The 19,080-nt window shown below is 44.3% G+C and overlaps 1 protein-coding gene and 1 long non-coding RNA gene across 4 annotated transcripts in view; one reads left to right on the top strand and one right to left on the bottom strand.

Moving 5' to 3' along the window:
- The window catches only part of micu3a (mitochondrial calcium uptake family, member 3a), a 195,917-nt gene that overhangs the window by 14,319 nt on the left and 162,518 nt on the right, over positions 1–19,080 (top strand). The gene's annotated exons all lie outside the window — the stretch shown is intronic.
- LOC138757375 (uncharacterized) overlaps positions 16,863–19,080 on the bottom strand; it is a 95,900-nt gene continuing 93,682 nt past the window's right edge. The window contains exon 3 of the long non-coding RNA XR_011353542.1: positions 16,863–17,032. This is a non-coding gene — a long non-coding RNA (uncharacterized lncRNA). The remainder of the gene's footprint in view (positions 17,033–19,080) is intronic.

Raw genomic sequence — 19,080 nt, 5'->3', positions numbered from 1 at the left:
GGCCTCAGGGAACCCAGTCCAGGAGAGTGAACACCACTCTATCGTTGAAACGAAGCCGCAGCCCATCGCCTTTACATCACAGATGTACTGGGAGACTCAAGGCGCCCAAGGCCCCCCAGTGCTAAGGCACTCCACCAGGATCTCCGGACTGCCTGAATCTGTAAATGGTATTGTAAATATTTCTCTTTTGTATCTATTACCGACTTCTGATCCTTGTTCTCTTCATCCACTGACCCTTCTGAAGGAAAGGGTGAATGTAGTGAACTGGGATTCACTAGAAGTGACCTGTACTGACGACTGGTCCCGCCTCCTGGCTCCTCCCCCAGGGGCCCATGTATAACCCTGATTTCCCGCCTAAACCCTGAACCCCTCTGAAGCCTGTTCATGAACCATACCTATGCAGTAAACTAATAAAAGTGTTAGTTCTCACTCCAGACAAGTGTGAGCTTTTATCTATACTACACCCTCTCCAGTTCTGATGCAAACTGTCCTGTTGGAACAGGGCCCACCACCTTCCCTGGAAGAGAGCCCAATGATCCTGAAGCCTCATACCATTCTTTAGCCACATGTTAAGCTGCATTGTCCTCCTGTTTCAAACTTCACTAGCATGTGGCATGGGTAGCAGTCCTGAGATCACAACCCTGGAGGTCCTGTCCTTCAACCTAGTGCCTCAGTCCCTGATCTCTCCTTGCAGGACCTCCTCACCCTTTCTACCCACATCATTGGCCCCTACATGGACCATGACATCTAGCTACTTACCCTCCCTCCTGTCAATGCCATGAACTCAATCTAAGATATTTCTGACCCTGGCACCAGGGAGGCAACATACCACATGGGATACTTGATCTCTTCCACTGAACCTCTTATCTGTCCCCCTAACTATGGAATTCCCTATCAATACAAATCACCTCTTCTCCTCCCTTCCCTTCTTAGCCACAGGACCAGACTCCATGCTAGAGATCTAATCACTGTGGTTTGTCCCTGATAGGTTCCCTCCTCCAACAGTATCCAAAATAGTATACTTGGATACTTGTTATTGAGGGGATGGGCTACAGGGATGCACTGCAATGACTTCCTGTTTCCTTGTCGCCCATTTACCCGTCTTCTGCCTCTTAGGTGCGATAGTGTCCCTGTAACCTTTGCCTATCACATCCACTGTCTCCTCAATGATCCAGAGTTCATCCAATTCTAGCTCCAAAAGTAAATCACAAAATTCTGTAGACAACGTCATTGAAGTAAAAAAACACAAAATGCTGGAGAAGCTCAGCAGGGCAAATAGTGTCCTATGTATAGCAAAAGTAGAAATATAACTGACGTCTCAGGCTTGAGATTTTCATCAAAGTATGAGAAAATGGCGACGGGCGTCTGAAGAAAAGATAGTGGAGGGAGGGGGCGAAGCTCCAGCTCCAATTCTTTAACTCAGCTTGTCAGGAGCTGCAGCTGGATCCACTTCTCACAGATGAGGTCGACAGGGATACTGCTGGCTTCCCTATCAACCCACATTCTGCAAGAGGAGCATTCCCCTTGGATAGCCCTCTCCCCTCCCCTTACCTTTTCGTTTGGGCACCTGCTGACATTTTTTCAAACTGTGATGAAGGGCTCAAGCCTGAAACTTTGGTTATGTATCTGAATCTTTGCTACATAAAGTGCACTGTTTGACCAGCTGAGTTTCTCCAGCATTCTGTGTTTAATTCCACCACAGTGTCTGCAGACTTTTTTAAACTTTTTCTTGAATATATTAATTGTTGACCAGATCAGTGTACACTAGCTGCTGCCCTGACTTTTCAGTTAGTAGGTAATGGGTTAAAAGTCATTTATCTGAGATTATCTTAAAATCTTGGTGGACTGTATGGTGGTGGTACAACAGTACTTAAATGTCTGAACTAGTAATTCAGAGGACTGAATTCACAACCCACCTTAGCAGTACAAAAATTATCAATAATATAAAATGTACGATAGCAAATAGTAATCTCGATCAAAACCAGAGGATTATTGCAAACATCTGTCTGACTTTTTTTTGACCTTTCAGGGAGAAAATCTGTCCTTGTCCAATCTGCTAAAGGTGGACTTTTGTGGTTAATTCTTAAATGATCTGTGAAATCACCTTGTAAGCCCTTCATTTGCTGGGGGCTCGAGAAGCAGTTGGGGATTTGGAATAAATTATGGCTTCGAAAATGATACCAAGATCCCCCAAGAAATTCATTAAATAAAAAATGTACTTGGAAGATTTCCCTAGTGTTCTCAGCATGCTAAAATAGAGGGATTCTGCTGTGTGCAAATCAGTTCTCTTGCTCATAGTAAAACAAACCTATCCCTTTCTTCCTTCTTGCCCACATCTCTCAATTCCAGAAACATCCATTTACTTCCTTGGAACTATTGGTTCTGTTCATTTAAATATTCATCCTTTATTTTATAAGTATTATTTATCTTCAGACTAGAATATTTTGAAATATCTGAAGATTTTGGAGCTTCTTGCCACTGGCTGCATTTTTTTTGAGAAACAATATTTTGACAAAACACACGAAATGCTGGAAGAACTCAGCGCTTCAGGCAACATCCTATAGAGAGTCAACATTTCAGGTCGAAACCATTCGTTAGGAAAGTGCTACCTGAATTGTTGAGTTCCTTCAGCATGTTGTATATTTCCAGTTTTTGGGCATCTGTTTACTGCAATGTTTTGCTGGCTGATGTTTAATGCTTATGGATGTGAAAGTGTAATGGTAATACAGCATCAAAAATCTAAAGCAATGTTTCTTGAGCTTTTTGTTGACGAATATCAGCTATATACTTTCTTAAACTGATGTGAACCTTTTAAGATTTTGACTTTTCTGGTAGCTTTGTTCATGCATGCTTGAAATTAAATGAATATGGACACATTGAGATTTACATAGAATAACCTGAAACTCAATCCATTTGGTACAAAAAAAATAAGATATTTCTGCTGAACAACAATTTTAAAAGATACAAATGAACATGGTCATATTTAAAAATGTAAGCCCAACCTCTCTCTCTCTTTGAGTTGATGGACAGTGACTTTCTTTCTCTGCAGACTCCATTCCCAAAGTAAATTGCAATGATTACATAATTTTTACACAAACATAATTAAAGGTAAGGTAATAAGACCAATCCTTGTTATTTTACTATGTTCACATTGCACGATTTAGGTTTTTTTTAAAAAGTTACAACATCTTAATGAGAATTCTGTAGTTCCCACGTTATCTCAAGCTTTCAGATCCAGGTGTGAAAGTTGATTGAAATATCTTTCCAGATTTTAGTCTGTTTTGGTATTTGATCTTAGTTGCAGTCATTGCTGAATATCCACTCTTCAAGGCATGCTTCCTGAGTTCTGGATAAGTTAAGGTAAAGTTAAGTTTTGAAATTGTAACTTAAGGCCCTTGGTTGCTTAACAACTGTAGCAAAAGGCAACTATGAAGTTGAGAATGTGTCATGAATCCATTGCTTACCTTTCCATGAATCAGAGACGGGCAATAAATCTGACTGCTTGGAAGTTTGAATTTAATTAGATGATATCAACCATCAATGAAAAGACAGAAGCTTTCAAAACAATTATATCCAACTCTCTATTCCCCAACTAAGCAATTAAAAGCTGTGATGTTGTGTGCCATTTCAAACACACTTCGCTGCACAATCAAATTTAACTGCTAGATAGAAAGCTTGGCCATTCAAAAAGTATTCATCAAAAGGCAACTTCTTTTGAGGTGAGAAGTTTTTTTTAGTTTATTTTCCAGTTCATGCACTCCATTTAGCCAGTGAAGCAATGTGGCTTGAGCATCCTATGTCTATAAACAGTTAAGGACAGCTGCAATACAAATGTCTGTTATGTTATAGATCAGTCTGAGATTGTTGCTCTCCATCAATTAGGATTCACTATCTTTTTCAGTATCAGTAATTCTAAGTAAAATGGGATTATTTGACAGAGAAATGCTGCTTATATTTTTTCTGGCTGCAGTATGGCTCAGAACTGAACAACAGGCAGCTATTATTGAAGAAATATTATCTCCATCTAATGTACATGATTATTTACAACTGGATTTACAAGCATAATATTCTCAGGGATTGTCAGCATGGCTTTGAGATGGACATGAGCCTAATTGATTTTTTTGAGGTAGTGATGTAGTGTGTATGGTAGGGTCTCATTCAGAAAGTCATGAAGCATGGGATCCATGGAACCTTGGCTGTGTGGATTTAAAATTCTGCCTAGAGGTCAGTGACGAGTGGAGTTCCACAGGGATCTGTTCTGGGAACCCTGCTCTTTATAAATGACCTGGACAAAGAAGTAGAGGGATGAGTCAGTAAGTTTCCAGATGACAGGAAGGTTGGAGATATTGTAGTAGTGTAGACTTGTTGTAGAATACAACAGGATGTGGACAGAATGCAGAGTTGAGTAGAGAAGTAGAAGATGGAGTTCAATGCAGATAAGTGTGAAGTAAAGGATTTTGGAAGGTTAAACTTAAAGGCTGTTAATGGCAAGATTCTTAACAGTGTGGAGGAACAGAGGGACCTTGGCGTCCAAATCCAGAGATTTCTCAAGATTGCCGCACAGGTTGATAGGGTAGTTAAGAAGACTATGGTATGCTGGCCTTCATTAGATGGGGGATTGAGTTCAAGAGCGGTGGGGTAATGTTGCAGCTCTATGAAACTCTAGTAATGTGTTCAGTTCTGGTTACCTCATTGCAGGAAGGGTGTGGAAGCTTTGGAGAGGGTGCAGTGAAGATTTGCCAGGATGTTGCCTGAATTGGAGAATGTGTTATATAAGGCAAGTTTTACAGAGCTAGACTTTTTGCTTTGGAGTGAAGAGGATGAGAGGTGACTTGATAGAGGTTTACAAGATTATGAGAAGCATAGATAGGGTTAACATCCAACACTCTTTTCATGGATGTTAGTAGCATATACCAGAGCACATTTAGGATGTGGGTGGAAAGTTAAGGGGAGACTTTGGGGTCATTTTTTTTTTACACAGAGAGTAGTGGGTACCTTGAATGCATTGACTGGGGTAATGGTGGAAGCTGGTACAGTTGGGACATTTGAAAGACTCTGAAACAGGCACATGGATGCAAGAAAAATAGATTTTTGGTGTAAGGTAGGGAAGGTTTAGATCGGTGAGTAGAGTTATATAGGTTGGCACAATATTATGGCCTGTAGGGCCTGCACTGTGTTGTAATGTTTTATATTATTGCAATGGCCCAGGCAATGAAGCATTTTTAATACGTCTTCATTTGTCACTATTGCAGTGTGGAATTTTTGGTAAGGCACCCAATCTGTCTTCCATTGGAAAAATTGCGCAGATTCCTGTCCTTTGTCTCATGATTTCAAATTCATTTTAGAAGATTCCATGAAATCACAGAGGTTTAATGAATTGACCTACCCTGTATTAAAAATTAAACATACATTAGGTTTGCTTGTTTTTTTTCCAACTTTTCCCCTTATTATGTTGCTGAATCACATGCTCTATCTCCTGTGTTTCCCCAAGTGCCATGAAATGAATCTGCTTTAACATCCTGACTGGGCAAATTAAGATCATATTTAACTTGCTAATGTTTACTCCTATGAATTTTGGTTGAAAACCACACTAAGACATTTTAACTGGAGGGCTCAAATCAGAGCTATGTAAATCAGAATGTTGATGAGCGTTTTGGAATTTTATGAAATTTCACTCCATTCAGAAATCTAAGAATTTTTATTTGTATTTTATTTCACCAAGTGTTCTTATAGGAACATAGGAAGTAGGAACAGGAGTAGGCCAAAAATGGCCCATCGAGCCTGCTCTGCCATTCAATACGATCATGGCTGATCTAATTTATGACCTAACTCCACCTACCTGCCTTCTCCCCATATCCCCCAATTCCTCTATCATGTAAAAATTTATCTAACCGAATTTTAAATGTTTAATGAGGCAGCCTCAACCACTTCCCTGGTTAGAGAATTCCAAACATGAATGTTACTTCCCTTTTTCTTTCGACAGGTGTTGCCTGAGCAGTTAAGTGTTTCCAGCATTTTCTGTTTTTATCTCAATTCCCAGCATCTAATTCCTTGATGTTCTTATTTTATGGGATCTGACATGATCTGGTGAAGGCACTGTTGTGGACCAACACTGATACACCAACTGAGTGTTAGAGGGCCATAGCCAAAAAAAGGTTAAGAAATGGATAATCTGAAGCATTGTATCCAGAGAAGAGTTCCAATCGCACTGGAAACTGTAGAATTCGAATCCATCAATTTTAATGTATCAGGCATAGTAAGGTAGTATTGTTACCTGAAATTTGGAATGCAGAACATTTTTATTCAGGCATCTATCTGCTTATTTTCTTATTCCTGATGGAAGGCTCAGGCCAAAATGTTGGTTTCCTTTTACTTCCTATAAATGCTGCATGACCTGCTGAGTTTTTCCATCACAGTTGTACATTGAACGTGACCTTCCTCTGGATCTGCAGATTTTCTTGTTTAATTCCATTCCCTCTGGTAATTTTTTTGAATATTTTATTTTGATTTTCATAGATGCAAAATTCAAACAAACAGTATGATCTTTCAACATTCATACAATATACAGAGTCTGTGTTTATCCCGCCCACCCCCCCACCCCGATTTCCTCACTCCACCCTTACCCTACTGAAAAAAAGTCCATTAAATTGCACAGATACAAATTCCCGGTGGGGTCATAGACCCCTACAGAAACCTAAGAAAAAACACCCAGGGTGGTTAAATAACAAAAGCTAAAAAAAATTAAAGGAAAAAAAAACTTTAAACTAAAAAAGAACATTGCCTGCACCATATCCCATGCTTTTGGTCACTTCCGTTTCTCTGCTAGGACGGGTTGCTATCGTACTATTGTACCCCTATTTCAAAGGGGGGAGGGGCTAATCAATCTGTGTGCCAATATATTTCAAGTAAGGTTGCCACACTCTAACAAATTTGTCATGTTTCTTTCTCCCTGATATTCTTAAATAATTTATTGGAAGTGGCAATTTTTAAAGCCACCCGGAATGTTAATAAATATTTGAAGATGTCACTCTCGTAGCTTTTTGGAGCTTTTATCTCTACGATTGGCCGAAAAATAATCAAAACTGTGTCCAACTGCCACTGTGGCGGCTCGCAAACGCATCAGGCGAATTAGGGGATATGGGGAGAAGGCAGGTAGGTGGAGTTAGGTCATAAATTAGATCAGCCATGATCTTATTGAATGGCGGAGCAGGCTCGATGGGCCTTTTTTTGGCCTACTCCTGTTCCTACTTCCTATGTTCCTATGACTGTTGGGGTCACCAATGTAGTCGCACTAGGCACGCAGAATCGAAAGTGAGTTGAACCAACTGAATTTAATCGAATTCCCGCACACGCTTAAATCCATCGGAACCCAACAATGCTTGCAACTTCCAGGACTTTTATGACATCAACTGCTAGGCCGTGGGCATGTTCTGCACTCGGAGCTCTCACAGTCAGATCTGCTGCAGACAAGTGTGACTACATTGGTGACCCCAACGGTCCAAACAGCATTTGGACCCAACGATGACTGACCCAAGCACACAGAATGCAGTTACACTGAAACTGTCAATTTTCTGGACCTTGCAGCCATGGGTTTGGTTTGAATAGGCTGAATCCCAATTCCAGGTCGGATGCCACAGAGTACTACTATGTGGTCAGTTCTCTCGACCAAGAAATAGCAGGCCTCATCGTCTACACCAGCGTTGTGGACAGGTATGAAACAATCAAGGCTTTCCTGATCTCTACTTTTGGCCTTTCCCACTATGAGTGCACAGCGTGGTTGCTCCACATGGATGGCTTAGGCGTTGAACGAGACACTGGCACTAGCACACAGCCATAAGCCACGTTTACTGTTCGAACAAATCTTTCTCGATCAGATTCCAGAAGATATCCGACTCCTCATCACTGATGACAATTTCAGTGACCCACACAAAGTTGTGGCCTGCACAGATATCCTGTGGCATACCAAGCAGCATGGCGGAGCCTCCATCGACCTGGTTGCTACTTCACGCCCCAAGGCCCGGGCCTTCTTCACATCACCAATGAAGCCAGTGACCCCCCGCAGCAGGGAGTGACCCCAGTTGGACCACTGGTGTTTTTACTACCAAAAGTGAGGTTCAGGAGTGCACTGTTGCTACTGTCCCTGATCCTCTTCTGGGAAATGCCAGGGCCAGCTGTTGCTAATGGCTTCGGTGACTGGCCACCGTGATGGCCTCATTTACTTGAGAGACTGATGTTCTGGGTGATAGTTCCTTGTAGACACAGGGTGGGGGTTAGCATCTTGTCCCCCTTGAGCCATGGCACCCATGCCGGGAAGTCAGGACTGGTGTCCACTGCTGCCAACAGCAGCATTCGCATATATGACATGTGAACCATCCCGGTACAGTTTGGTTCCAGCCATTTCACCTGGTCGTTTACACTGGCAGCAGCGTCGCAGCCTTTATTGGGTCCAGATTTCCTCCAGGTGCACTACCTCCTAGTGGACCTCAAGGGGCAGCACCTAGTGAATGCCAAGACCTTTCAGACCTTCTCGCTTGGTGAAGCCAAGTTACCGGCCCCACACCTGGACTCTGTGACTTTGTCAGGAAACAAATTTTCCAGAGTACTAGAAGAGTTCCCGACCATTATTACTCCAAAGTTCTCCACAGACACCCCTAAGCATAGTATATAGCACTACATTCCCACTCAAGGACCACTGCTACATGCCCGGGCCCAACAAACTCCACCTCACCAAGGAGGAGTTCAGGAAAATGGAGGAGATGGGGATCGTCCGGCTCTCAGACAGCCCGTGGGCCTCTCCACTGCATATGTTGCCCAAGTGAACTGGAGGATAAGGGCCATGCGGCAACTACAGAAGGCTCAACGACACCACCATGGCTGACCGCTACCCAGTGCCCCACGTTCAGGACTTTACAGCTAATTTTCAAGGGGCACGCATCCTCTCCAAGGTCAACCTGGTCCACGGGTATCATCAGATTCCTGTCTACCTCATCGATGTCCTCAAAATGGCCCTCAATACCCCGTTTGGCCTATTCGAGTTTTTGTGGCTGCCTTAAGGACTCACGAACGCAGTACAGACATTTAAGCAGCTCATGGACTCAATGGAGCGTGGCTTGCATTTCGTCTTCATCTAATTAGATGATATCCTGATCTCCAACCACTTGCACCAAGAGCATTTGGCACACCTGAGCCAACTTTGCCACCACCTGAGTGAATATGGCCAAGCCATCAACCCTGCAAAATGCCAGTTTGGGCTGTCAGCCATTGATTTCCTTGGACACTGTATCGACTGGCATGGAGTGGTTCCCTTGCCAGTGAAAGTCGAGGCCTACACCCAGTTTGCCAGGCCCAGTACAGTTAAAGACCTACAGGAATTCGTGGCCATGACCAACTTTTCCACCACCAATTTCTTCTGTCTTCGGCCCGGATCATGTGGCCCCTGTTCAGCCTAATGTCCAGCAAGGCCAAGAAAATCACCTGGGACACGGTGTCAGTAGCGGCTTCTGAGCAAGTCATGGACGCTCTTGTAAAACCACCTTCTTTGTACACCTGTGTGTAGATGTGCCCACAGTCTTTGCGGTTGACACTTCCAACTCAGCGGTTGGCAGCATGCTGGAACAACTAAATGGGGGTCAGTGGAAACCACTCACATTCTTCAGCCAGCACCTGTGACCCCCCCCCCCCCCCCAAGCTGAAATACGGCGCCTTCGATGGGGAGCTGCTAGCCCTCAACCTTGCCATTCGGCTCTTTCAGTATTTCCTGAAGGGATGTGGGAGTTCATGGTCTTCACAGACCACAAACCCTTCACCTTCGCATTCGCCAAAGTGTCGGATCCATGGTTGACACGGCAGCAACGCCACCTGTCATACATCTCAGATTATACCAGCACCATCAAACACATCTCCAGGAAAAACAGTGATGTGGCCGACACACTGTCTCACACCTCTGTCCACAGGGTTAGATTACACGGCGTTTGCTGAGGCACAGCAGCTGGATGAAGAAATGCCAGTCTACCACACTCCAGTCTCGGGCCTGCAACATGAAGACATCCCCTTTGGCCCAACAGGCAGCAAGCTCCTCTGTGATGTGTCCACCGGCCAACCCCGGCCCATTGTTCCAGCCGCTTGGAGGCATCACGTTTTTGATGCACTGCATAGTTTGGCCCACCCGTCCATTCAGGCAACCATCCAACTGGTGGCGGATAGTTTTGCTTGGCACGGCCTATGCAAGCAGGTGGGGCACTGGGGCAGGATGTGCATACACTGCCAAACCTCCAAAATCCAAAAGCACATGAAGGCCCCACCCCATCAACCCTTCCAGCTGATGCACAGGAGATTTGAGCATGTCCATGTGGATATCATCGGTCCATTGCCAGTCTCCTGGGGGCAAATAAACCTGTACACCCATGGTCGACAGGTTCACCAGGTGGCCAGAAGTTGTACCACTCACCAACACATCCTCAGAGACGTGCGCCAAAGCCCTCATTGCAAGCTGGGTTGCACATTTCGGCCTGCCTGCCAGCATCACCTCAGACAGGCAGTCGCAGATCACGACCCGCCTATGGTTTGCGCTGGCACACCTACTTGGTATCCAGCTCCACCACACCACAGCCTACCATCCGCAGTCCAACAGCCTGGTAGAGCGTTTCCACTGGCACCTAATAGCACACCTCAGAGGCCCGGATTGGGTGGACGAACTCCCATAGGTGCTTCTTGGCACCCATACGACTCCCAAAGAAGACAGCCACGTCTTTGGCAGGGTTGTTATATGGCGTCCCTCTGATGGTTCCAGGCAAGTTTGTGCCAGAGGCCTGTCGGCCACCCAAATGGACTGAAAAGGTGTTGGCCATGGACTCTACACCTCATAACATCAGTTCTGATGGGGAGGGATAGCCATCTGGCAACTCAACCACACTACAGGCAAAGCGACTCATGAAGTTGCGGGCAAGTCCGCAGAAGCCCAGAGCCTAGCAGTTGATGTCATAAAGATCCCGTGAGTCAAAGCATCATTGGGTTCCGAGGGATTTAAACACGTATAAGAGTTCTATTAAATTCAGTTGGTTCAACTCACTTTTGACCCTGTGTGGTTCTTTCACTCACTGTGTACCTAGTGTGACTACACCACCTCATTTAAAAATGTTTGTCAATTTATTTTGCCTTTGAGATTGTGAACTTACATTTTTTACACTAGCTCTTTTTTACAATACCAGAAACTGTAACTGCATATGATCATACTTCTTAGCCTGTGCAATTTTTAAAATTTTGTGCTTCATTTATTGTATTCTAACACAAATGTAACATATATTTGTCATTACTGAATTGATTGAAGACAATTTTTTCATTGTTTGTTGTAAGTGACAAACATTATCACTTGATAGGCATGTCCAAGTGTGATGAAAGGCTAATGTGTTGTATCAAGTAAGTTGGAAGATTAAATTGTCTGTTTACTTCCTTGAGAACTCATACAATTGCTTGGCAACTGTTTTCCTTGAATGATTGTGAATTCTTTATCTGCAAAGCAATCATGTTGTCATGGGAAAACCAAACGTGAAACATCTGAGTAAAAAATTTAATGGTGTTAGTTCAAGGTAATATGAGACGACGTATTGGCAGTGAACCTTGCTTTTAGTTAGTATTTAAGATGATGATACAGAATCCAACCTATTTATAAGAAGCATTAATTGCTGTGTTTCATTTGAAATCAGTGGAGAATTGACAAAAGGGAATTGGAGTGAGGACAGGAGAACTGAAATAAAGTGAACTTCAAATTCTAAAAGGGTGTTAGTTAGAAAAGGTTACTCTGAATTTTTTGGGGCATTTATTGCAATTTATTGCACAAATGCATTGGACCTTGTGTATATGAACATTTCCAGCGCATATCGGACAGAGCCCTGCCCTCACCTCGGATACTCAGGCTACATTTCTGTAATGCTAACTCCAGCATACAGACCACTCATCAGATGCTCCAGACCAGTTCGGAAACAGGTTAAAACCTGGCCAGCCGGGGCCATTCACACTCTCTTAAGACTACTTCGAGCGCACTGACAGGAACATGTTCAAGGAAGCAGCAACCAGTGGTGACTGCATCAATCTGGAGGTCAGTGATGTCACTGTGCCCAAGACCATCATAAATCGCTCCAGTCAGAAGCTATAGATGACTGTGGAGATGTGTGGGCTAATCAGGAACCAAGATGCTGCCTTCAGTGCAGACAACAAAGTAGTCCTAGCTACTGCAAAAGACAAGATGTCTAGGGCCATTAGGAAAGCAAAGCGTGCACACATCTAGCACATTCACAGCCACTTTCTGGACAGCAAGGACACTCAATGCATGTGGAAGGTCATCCAAGACTAGCCAACCACAAGACAACTCCATCTACCTGTGCTGGCAATGCTTCCCTCCCAGACAAATTGAACAACTTCTATGCATGTTTTGAGGCGAAAAATGATGTTGCAGCAAAGAAGACTACCCCTCCTCCAAATGATCAGATGCTGTGCAGCAGCCAATGTGAGGAATGAGCTAGGCAAGATTAACCTGTGGAAAGCTGCTGGACTGGATAACATCACCAGCAGAGTGCTAAGGGGATGTGTTGCTCAGGTAGAAGATGTTCTCACTGACATCTTTTAACATCCCCTGAGAAGCACTATGGTTCCAATGGGCTTCAAAGCCACCACCATTGTCCCCATGCTGAAGAAGTTGTCTGTGTCCTGCCTCAATGAATGTCATGAAGTGCTTCAAAACGCTTGTCATGAGGCACATCAAGCTTCTGCTGCCCCTGTCACTAAACCCACCTGCAGTTTGCATACAAACCCAACCGCTCCAAGGATGGTGCCATTGCCAAAGCCCTTCATGTAGCCCTCACCCACCTGGAAAACAAAGACTCATATGTTCGAATGCTGTTTATTGACTTCAGCTCAGCATTCAACACAATCATACCTGATAAGGAAGTTGAACCTACTTGGTCAAGAATCCAATTGCAGAGCAATTGGATTCTTGACTTCTTGTCGGAGAGATCTCAGGCAGTTCGGATGGGAAACAGCACCTCCAAGATCATCACACTGAGCATGGGGTTCCCCCCCCCACCAAGGCTGTGTGCTTAGTCCACTGTTGTTCACTCTGTTGACTCACAACTCTGCAACTAAACGTAGCTCAAATCACATCATTAAATTCACTGACGACACAACTGTGGTGGGCCTGATTAGGAAAAAATAATGAGTGAGCGTACAGAGATGAGGTGCAGTCACTAACAGACTGGTGCACAGCCATCAACCTGTATCTGAATGTTAAAAAAAAACAAGACATGGTTGTCAACTTCAGGAGGGCCCAGGGGGACCTTACTCCACTGACAATTGACGGCTACACCATGGAGGTCATCAAGAGTGCATTTGGTGGAAAATCTCTCCTCGTCCCTTAACACCAGCTCTATATCCAAGAAAACCAAACAGCACCTCTACTTCCTGTGAAGGCTGAGGAAAGTTCATCTCCCACCCCCCCATCATCACTACATTCGACAAAGGATGTATTGAGACCATCCTGTGCAACTGCATCACTGCCTGGTTTGGTAGCTCTACTTCCTTAGATCGCAATACCCTGTAGAGGATAGTGAATTCAGCTGAAAAGATCCTTTGAAGGTATCTTCCTACCACGAAGGACATCAATAATACTCGATGCAGGCGAAAAGCAATAAACATTGTGAAGGACTCCACACACCTCTCAAGTAAACTGTTCTCCCTTCTGCCATCTGATAGGAGGTACTGCAGCACTAGGGCCCATACATCCAGATTGGGCAACAATTCCCCCCACCCAGGCCATCGGTCTGAATTTCTCAGAACATGTGTGCGTAGATTACTTTGGTACTGAATATACATCTTAATATTTAATATTTTGTATTTAACTTCTATTTTAACTTGTATTTTTGTAAATATGCTCCATGGTTCTGGAGAAATGCTCTCATCTTTACTGTGCGAGCATGGCATGAACGATAAATAAAGGTGACTTGACTTCACTGTAATGGCTCTTACATTAATTTCAGGTAATCATTTATATTCATTTTTTTATTGATACGAGTAAGGTATTTATTTCCACTGCTTGCAATATGGGAGGGAAAAATTCAGCTATTTTTCAATAACAGCAGATGGATGAAAGCCAAATACGAATTGATGAATTTCATGGTAGTCGTATCCTTTCCTCATTGTGTAAGATGTTAAATCAAGCTCCTTTCTAATTGTTATTTTTAAAATCCATGCCACATATCAAAGATATGGAAATTTACCCAATGTTTTCCTCCTTTTACTGAAAGTTACACCAGTTTATATAAAAAAAACTACTGGTGGTTAGTACTTGGAAGCTACTTGGCTCTTGCAGTGTCAAAATGAACCCTCTGTATTTGTAACGATTGATGCATTTTGAAGACATTTATTGCATAGGATTTATTCAGAGATATTTATGAAGTTTTTAAAGTCAGTAATCACTTTGGGTTTGGATTGATGATTTACCGTAATGATGAGAGCCTTAGTTGCAATATCTTGCAAATATTGAAGAATTTTCAGGGACCATCTTAATGAGGACAAAAGAGATAGAGAGACTTTGGAAAGAAAATTTTAATACTGTAAGATGGAGTTGTTTTATTTTTTTAAGAATATCTATAGGCTGAATCTACTATAGGTAGAGTACCCCTTATCCGAAATGCATGGGAGCAGAAGTTTCGGATTTTGGAATGTGTTTCTTTGGCTTGGCTTCGTGGACGAAGATTTATGGAGGGGTATGTCCACGTGTTTAATAATGTGTATAATGTTTTGTACTTATCAAAAAAAAAAGGATCTCTGCTAACAAAAGAAAATAAATGCAGCACCAAATACTAGCAATTCTGCTGGGTAGCAAAAACTTCAGTGAGTAATGCCATGTAGGTATGGCAGTGACAATGGTTGGTGCTCAAAATGTTTTGGATTTTGGTGCATTTTGGAACTTCAGATAAAGGGGTACTTGCATAAGGAAATCAGAAGTGTTGTAAGTTGTTTGCACTGTATCTCTTAATTGAGAAGGCTTAAATTTGAAAGCATAAGTTTAACATTGTTAAATGTATATCTATTAGCAACAAATAAGTTTAAACTGTACATTAGCCATAAACCTGAAGGTAGTTGTTGCTTGTGATGTTACGTAGATACATGAGTAATGCTGTCAACTACAGCTGTGTAACATTATGCTCAAAAGCAAATTGCTGAATCAGAAAAAAATGCTGCTCCTGTTGTTTGTATATAATTATCAAAAGCTAGGTAAACACATGGCAAAGGTTATTCACTTCCATGTGACAATATTTGAAATGACTTAACAGGGATTAATGTTTACTTTCGTGTTATTTGATTTGTTTAGATTAGCGAGTATATTTTGCCAAATTTCATCTACTTGAACTTTGACCGGCGGATGTCACTTAACAAGTATTATGAAATTAAAATGAGCATTGAAAAACTTCCTCTTCTTCCTGATCTCTTACTCTTTTTGTTCTCTCTTGATTGCTCGTTGACCCTCTTGTTCCCACTCCCTTGGTGCACATATCCCTCTCCTTAGCGGCCTGTTTCTGCTCCTTTAACTTGTGATCTTTTATAATAGAACTAAGAGTGAAGGCTCTTTCTACATTATTCTACCCCTATGCGGCTCTCGGGATACCCACCTGAAAGAGCAGGAGACACCTCCGAGGCGCACTTTCTTACCCTCCTCCGGGAGGGATAATCGCCAGAGCACTGAAGTCCTCCCAGGCACCTGAATGCAACTGGCCTGAAAGCAGCTGCTAAGGGGCTGGCTGATGACAATCAGCTGGCGAACCAATTTCCCACACCTGACAGCCCCCCTCCCCGCTGCCCCTGCCTCCCGGCACGGGACGTCAGGGCAGGGACAGCTGTGCAGGATGACAGGGCAGAGGTGGCCCACAGGACGTCAGGGCCACGCCGGCTGCCCCTGCCCCATAGTGCCGCACCGGGCGCTCCTGCCCTGATGTCCTGAAGGCACTCCGAGGCACCTCTGCTGCAGCTGTCCCTTTCAGGTGGACAGCGCAGCGCGTTCAGAGCTGCCACCTGATCGACCATTCCACAGGTCTGCATCCGCTTCTGCAGGCGCATTCTTGCGGAGAATTCTTGAGCATAATTCAGCTTACTGTAGAGTCACCCAACAGACTCAATGGGCCTAATGGCCTGCTTCTGCTCCTTTAACTTGTGAACAGTGCTGTATTTAAGACTTCAGAGGAAATGGCATGATAGAGGATCATAGAATATAGAAATCTACAGCACTGTACAGGCTCTTTTGTTCACAATGTTGTGCTAATAGCCATTCTAACAACTGTCTAGAATTTCCCCACTGCATAACTAATGTGCTATCAATAACTTAAGAAACCAGAGTTACAGAACTATAGACGTTTATTTAACAATAAACTTGAAGGTCATCCTCTACTGTGATCCAGGCTTTCTGGGGAGGGGTTATGGTGTTGGAGCCTTTATACAGGGTCAAGAGGGAGGAGCCATGGATCCAGTCACAGAGCACGGAGCCAGATTAATGAGTGTACAGCAGTTCATCACATTCACCCCTTGTTGTTTTTTATTTTGTCCAGCGGGGTGATGTGGAGCACAAAGTCTTACAATGGTCTTTGAGGTTAAGTCTGTCCGATGGTCTGGTCGTCTGTTGTGACCGGCGGAGAGTCCGTTGCTCTGGTGTAGCTGGGGCCATTGATTCATCCTGGACCTTAAGCACTGTGTCGAACTGCTGGGGGCATGACGGCTTGACTGGAGTGGCAAAGTTGGGATAGGGGGCCATGGTACATAGTGTGTGTCCGTGGGAGGGGAGAGTGCTCTTTGGTGCCCCCACACATGTGAGGTCCCAGATGGAAACAGTTTCCTCGCGGCCATCCTGGTAGGCCACGTACGCATATTGGGGGTTTGCATGGAGGAGCTGGACCCTCTTGTCCAGTGGGTCGGTTTTATAGCCCCTCACGTGCTTCCATAGCATGGGGATGTCAACCAGGATGGAAGGGTGGTCCCCAATGTTGATTTCCTATGGAAGGAGACAATTCTTTCATGAGGGGTGGTATTGGTGGCAATACATAGCAGTGATCTGATTTCATGGAGTGCCTCAGGATGGACCTCCTGCCAGTGAGAGACAGGCATCCCCCTGGACTTGAGGGCAAGGAAGGTGACCTTCTACATGGTAGTGTTCTCCCTCTCCATCTGGCCGTTCCCCTGGGGGTTATAACTACTGGTCCTGCTGGTCGCAATGACTCTGGCCAGTAGATAATTGGTGCTGCTCATCGCTCATGAACGAGGATACCCCATCATTGTGGATGTATGACAGGTACCTGAATAGGGTGATCAAGTTGTGCAGTGCCCTAATGACAGTGGTAGGGTTATATCTGGGCAAGGGATGGCAAAGGGGAAACATGCATACTCATCGATGACCATAAGGAAATACACATTGCCGTTGGTGGAGGGGAGGTGGTCCTTGAAATCCATACTCAGGCATTCAAATGACCATGTGGCCTTCACTAGGTGTGCCCTATCTGGTTGGTAGAAGTGCAGCTTGCACTCCACGTACACTTAGCCCTCCCTGGTCATGTCTCTGACCTCCCTAATGGAGCGTGGCAAATTACAAGATTTGATAAAGTTGAAAACTCTTGTGATATAGGGGTGGCAGAGGACATTGTGGAGGGTCTTGAGGCAGTCTGTCTGAGCATTGGCACATGTCCCTCGGGATAGGGCATCAGGGGCTCATTGAGCTTTCCCGGATGATACAGAATATTGTAGTTATAGGTGGAGAGTTCAATCCTCCACCTCAAAAATTTTATAATTCTTTATCTTACCCTGCTGTTTATTGTTGTACATGAATGCCACAGCCCCTTGGTCTGTGAGCAGGGTAAAATGTCTGCTTGCCACGTAGTGCCTCAAGTGCGTCACTGCCTCATCTATTGCCTGAGTTTACTTCTCGATGGAGGAATGTGGGTTTCAGGGCCTTGGAGGGTACGGGAGAAGAAGACCATGGGCTGACCTGTCTGCTTCAAAGTTCTAGCAGTGTGCACATGCAGTCGGTGTCAGAGCCAATATTCTCCACAACATAGCCAAGGATTGCCAGGCAGGTAGTGTGGAAAGCACATATATCTGTTGTAGGTTAGGTTTAGGCATTTCTGGAGGTCAGCATCACGACCTTCCAGGTAGGGGAAGGTTGCATGCAGGTAATTTTGGTCCACCATCTGACCCATCTCCTTCTGGAAAATGGAGACGCTGAGGTAGAGGCGGGCAACTGCCTCAAAAGTGATGTACTGCCAGTCCTCCAGGCAATGGGAAGCTGGTGGTAGGCAGATTTCAGGTCAATCGTGGAAAAGACACGATATTGGGCAATTTGATTGACCGTGTCTGCAATGCGAGGGAGGGGATACGCATTCAGCTGTATATAGCAGTTAAGAGTTTGGCTATAATCAATCACCATCCTGTGTTTACCCTCACCCTTGACCACACCCACTGGGTTTGATGATCCCCTCATTCAGGAGTCACCAGACCTCTACTTTAATAAATGCCCTGTCCCTTTCACTGTATCTCCTGCTTTTTGTAGCGACTGACTTACAGTTAAGACTGAGGTTGGCGAATGGTGGTGGAGGATCGATCCGGAGAATAGAGAAGACTGCATATCGGTTGGGCCGGCAGGTGGACGGGTGATGGCAGTGGTGTGCTGATGAACTGTGGGTTTCCGACTCTGAGGGGACTGACATTTTGCATTGTGACACTCTTGAGGTGGCACTGAAACTCCATCCCCAGCAGCACTGGTGCACAGAGCTGTGGCATGATAAAAGAGTTTAATGTTCCTGTAAGTCATGCCTTGCATGGTCAGCGTCACAGTGGTGTAGCTGCAAATCTTGGTTGACTTTGAAGCCAGAGCAACTTTATAGCTTACTGGCTTCTCCTTATGGGAGTAACGCTGCACTGTATCAGGGTGGATAAAATTCTCAGTGCTCCCACTATCAAAAAGGCATCTCGTCACCTCATTGATTGAGATGTCTATCATAGACCAGGAGAGTTGGTGTGAACTCTTTTGGTCCAGAACCATAGGCTAGT

This window comes from Narcine bancroftii, chromosome 3, assembly GCF_036971445.1.
Source record: "Narcine bancroftii isolate sNarBan1 chromosome 3, sNarBan1.hap1, whole genome shotgun sequence".
Classification (NCBI taxonomy): Eukaryota; Metazoa; Chordata; class Chondrichthyes; order Torpediniformes; family Narcinidae; genus Narcine; species Narcine bancroftii.
The sequence above is the reverse complement of the archived record's forward strand: the minus strand, read 5'-3'. Positions and strand labels throughout refer to the sequence as shown.